This window comes from Eucyclogobius newberryi, unplaced genomic scaffold (genome assembly GCF_026437365.1).
Source record: "Eucyclogobius newberryi isolate DKJ021-1_F unplaced genomic scaffold, fEucNew1.0.hap1 SCAF_20, whole genome shotgun sequence".
Classification (NCBI taxonomy): domain Eukaryota; kingdom Metazoa; phylum Chordata; class Actinopteri; order Gobiiformes; family Gobiidae; genus Eucyclogobius; species Eucyclogobius newberryi.
The window spans coordinates 15180033-15185161 of NW_027315835.1; positions in this window are offsets into that span (position 1 = coordinate 15180033).

A 5129-nucleotide genomic window follows, 5' to 3' on the forward strand; every position below is an offset into this window, starting at 1 on the left:
AGTTGTATCTTTACAGTGTTGTTAAAATGTGGAAAGAATAGAAATAAAAGAATGTTTTTACTCTTTTAGATCAGTCTCTTTTTTCATGTTGTGTAACACCCAGCAACAATATATTTTTGTATATATTTAATATGCTTTCAAACTTAAATGTTCACAGTTTGTCTTGCATGTTCATGAAGGAAGCATTTGAGGATTTGTTAGGAAAAGGTTTCACTCAACTAAACTTTGTGCTGCATTGTTCCATTAGGAAAGCAGAGGACAGCAGAGGATAACTGGGCCAGAATATTTATTTACCCCGCTCCTTTTTTACTCAATAAAAACACATTTTTTACGTATAGACAAAGACCAAAATAAATAAATAACATGAATTAAATAATTACATAAAAATATATGTTTTTTGTTTTTTTAATAAAGACAAGATAGGGCTAGCCAAAATTCAAATGGGGTAGAATTGAAAATGCTAATTTAGGAAAAGTAAGACAAACAAAAGATTTTTTTAAAAATAAACGTTACAGCACACAAGGTCCAAGATATGATTGCCATTTTATCCAATTTATGTATTTGTCAATTTTCAAGTTCAGTCCGTATGTGATCATTTCCTTTGTATGTATGTCAGTTACAGTGTTGCTCCAGTTGTTTATCGTCTGTGCAGTTTGCATCGTCCATTTTCTTGTGATGGCCTTTTCCCCACCTGCCAAAAGTATTTTCCAAAGGCATCCATTTATTGTGTCCATTGCAGGGGTTTTGAGACCCAATTATATAGTTCTGAATCCGATATGGTGAGGTCAAAAACAGTCTGCAGTGTCTCGTAAATTTCTGTACAATATTTATGTCCCAGAACACATAATAGTGGTGAGCTTCCTGGCTGCCACAATCGCTCCAACATTCAGCCCCTCCCTGTGAATAATGTGCACTTTGACATGGGGTTATAAAAAAGCAAGTCACATTCTTCCAGCAGAACTCCCTCAAAATGTTTATATTGGGCAAAAGTAGTAATAGATAATGGAACACAACACAACCCAGGCTGCTCTGTGGTCGAAGAACAATAACTGTTATCAGCATCCGTGATCAACATTTAGTAAACAATCTGAGCAAATATTTCAAGTTTTGCATTGACTCTATAGACAATGCAACTTTGTGTTCTTCCACAGAGCAGTAAAGTCTGTCTCCTGGTGCCAGCTCTTCATGAACAGGAAGGAGGAAATACGCACTTCACTTCAGGCTGAATAATGACAGTGATTTAGGACTCTTTCAAGCAACAACAACAAGGACCCACACAAGAGGAAAGGGAAATGGCACAGTTGTTTAGAAATGTGTTCAGACCAGTGATAGAAAAGGCACTCCAAACCTACTGCTATAATGAACTAAAAGTAAGAGTATTCACAGTTTTCATTCAAAATAATCCATAGCATAGTACTACTACCGTCTTGTCTTTATGAAATCATCAAACAAAATTGCCCTCCTACAAAAAATGACTACATTTGTTTGTTTGTGGCCTCAGTGTGCTTATAGTTTACTTATTTTATATGGTGTGTATATTAACTTAAAAGTGTCCACAATATTTGAAGGTAATATTTTCCACACATTTTCACACCAGAAAAATAATAATAATAACAGCAACTAACCAAAAGTAAAACATATTCAAGAATATTAAAGTGTGGTCATTATTTTTTTTTTATTTTTAAATTATAATTTCAAAATAAAATGTTCATCTGAAGATTTTTTTTACAGTAAACCTATTTTTTGTCAATGTGAAACCGGTTCTACACATGCAGTCTAGGGTTATCAAAAGTATCAAAAGTAGATACTAATCGATATTAAAACTAGTAATTTGAAATAATCACATAAACAGGACACAATTTGACTGTTTTAGAATTATGTTGAGCATGTAGAAAACCACATGGCAACAAAGAAAGTAGTATTATTTTGTGTTAAAAATCATCAAAAAAGCATGATGCATTCTTATCTTTTATATCGTGACAACTCTGACGTAAAAACAGCAAAACTTTGTCCAGTAAAAGTAAATTTCCTTTCTTATGATAAATACAAACGACTCATATAATCACCAGCCTTTGAGATACTTAGATACTCCAATTTTCTGCCTACTCAAGCACTGTCATGGCTGATACAATGACAATGATTGTACCCTCTGGCGGTTCACCCTCCGCTCAAGGCCCACAGCAGCCATAGTGACGATGGTTTGGCACAGAATACAGAAAGACAACAATAGACCCACATAGAGCCCCCACATGAGAGTGACCAGTGTGTTGGAGACAAAGCCTGCGTTTATAGTGACTCTGATCTGGAGCTTTCTCACTTATTGACATGAGTGGCTGCCCTACACTTTGAATCCAGCGTCAATGAAGCCCACCACCAAAAACCTACCTACGAGTCTCACTCATTGACTAAACGTTTTGGGAAATGACAGCCTTGGTTTGAGCTCAAAGTCTGTAATTGCTATGGTATCCAGTAGGCTTAGGAACTAGGAAGACATTTTTGCTCAAGGGTTTGATCTCTTTTGCGTCCATCTGGCACTAATTTTGACATTGGACTGAGCATTAGTTATTGCTGGTAATGTTTTAGGAAAGTTAAGGATAAAGACTGTCAAGATGTAGAGGAACTAGAAGAATACATTTACTAACTAAGGCTTTTTGTTCCTGAATATCTGATTTCAAAACTAGTCATCAACTGTCTTGAGGCTGAAATATTTCCGATGGAATGGAGACAAATAAAATAAAATACAAAATTACTAAAAGAGAAAACTGTAAAAATGTTGGGTACATATGCTTTTCACTTTTGCTTATGAGCTATGGAGCCAATTATAAAAAGCTAATTATCATATATTCAATAAAGGCCTATGCAAATGAGTTACAAGCGATGCTAATTCATACTGATGAATTTGTGTTTTACTGTTATTTGAAATGTTGGCCACTGTCCAGGGTGTACCCCGCCTAAGGCCCGAAGTCACTGGGATAGGCTCCAGTCACCCGCGACCCCAAAAGGGAACAAGCGGTAGAAAATGGATGGATGGATGTTATTTGAAATACTTGCAAACAGCTGTTTTCAACACCGACTACTGACAATTTAACTGGTAGTCTTTTTTGTGTTTTTATGTTTTTATTTTCTATTTTGTAAGTTGTTTGTAAGGATGACATTGTAAACTCCACAGAAACTTTCTTCTTTTCCATGCCAGACCCCTTTTCCACAGGTATCCAAAGGTTTCCTGTCATTGTCCTCCTCACAAGAGTTCACATATGAGGAAACTGTAATTACTGCCAACGCTGCAAAACCTTCTCCTCACACACAGTCGGACACACACAGAGGATATGGTCGTGCAAATGTGTAATCACTCACGCAATAACTGTGATTTTCTCTCTTTAAAAAGGGGTTCTTTGACCTAGTTAATCTAAATGACAAGGCAAATACGTCTTGTGGATAAGGAGAAAGCCACAGCTGTGAATTCAACTTGCTGAAGCTGTTCTTGATTTGTAAGGCAAGTTATGGCAAAATGTAAAGGACTTTAGTCTGAGTAATTAAGCTGTATTCAATAGAAAGAGGTGTTGTGCAGATGGGTTGTGCACATTTTTGTCAGGGTGGAGTGGACAATTGCAAACAAGTGCTAACATGTTGCACACTACTGAGGTCATGTTTGAATCAGGAAATGTGTTTGTATTACTCATGGTATTACTGCACTTCCACTGTTTTCAGGCAATTTGGCAATGAATAGTTTGTTTGTAAATGTTGGAATAAAATAGCAATTGTGCAAGACATCAAATGTAAAACAGGATTCACTAAGTGAACTGGTCACCAGTGTGACTCAAACCTATTATCCTTTTGAATGTTTCCACTTTAAGATATTGAAGACACTGATGCTTTAATACTAAGGGAACCTTATGTAACACGTGCACTTACTGTCTGTTCTACTACAGTCACAACTGAACCTGCGCGGCTTGAGCCTTCACCTACACATACAGGTTTTACTCCTTCTTTATGGACAGAGTATGTCTCATTTCCGCTCAGAACCTCATAATAACAGGCTCACTGAGCTGCAGAGGCTGCACTTGCACTGATTCATGATTGGTGCTGGTTCTAGGCTTTAGAGACCATTCAAATCAGAGAGAGAGTTTAAATGCACTGTGAGGGTCATTCTGCTTTCTGATAATAACACACCAAATCATGTCCAATGTTTTTGTAATTAAGAATAAATCAGTATTACATTTGTTATCGGACACGCTAGATTTGATTTGAACATGTTTACCTCATATATGGAGACACAGTTTATGACATTTAATTGGGTCAACCAAAGCAACTCATTCTGGAGTCAAATTTATTTAATTTTACTTGCTCAAAGCAGGGACTTGAACTCAAAACCTTTAGGCAGGATGTTACCATGAAGGTGCTAAAAATGACTCCTCAAGAAGAGAGTCTAACCTACCTGCTAAAGTAAAAGTGAAAATAATCTATTGTAAAATGCAACCTAACAATGTACTTTCCACCATTGCTTATATAGAGCACACAGGTTTTGTTTTTTGTTTCAAAAACGCAGGGATTAGTATTATAGTAAAACAAATTACCAATTACCAATTACAAGATTGCTCTATAGTGAAAGTTATACAAGTGACTTAATTTTATTAAGCAAGCTTCAAACACCAAAGCTCTTACTTCTTGTAATATAGTTTTTTTTAACAATATAACTATTAGTTGGATTGATATGTGTGAATACCACATAGAAGAATATAAATATGAACCTATCCAGTTGAAAATGTAGTTGTCTGATTTTGCAAACTTTTTATTTCCCAAATATCCATGCAAATTGGGCGTACAAACAAAATAATATTTTTTTGGGTGGAACATATTGATTAAATTTGGTCTATTTTCTCATTTTAGTCAGGCGCGCTTTGGGGCAGCTCTGGCGGTGTGGAAAAAGTGGGTGGCGTCGTGTCGGTGCGTCGCGTGGAGAGCGCAGAGCAACCTCACCGGAGTCTACCGCGATGACAGCTGACTCTGTACCGACCAACGCCCGCCACACCGACACGCTTTCCCCGCCGACAGCGTGTTTTCCACCCCTTGCACGGTAAACCCGCGGGTCCTGTCAGCGCGTCAAAGCCGTGGAAACGTGTCGCCCGCGC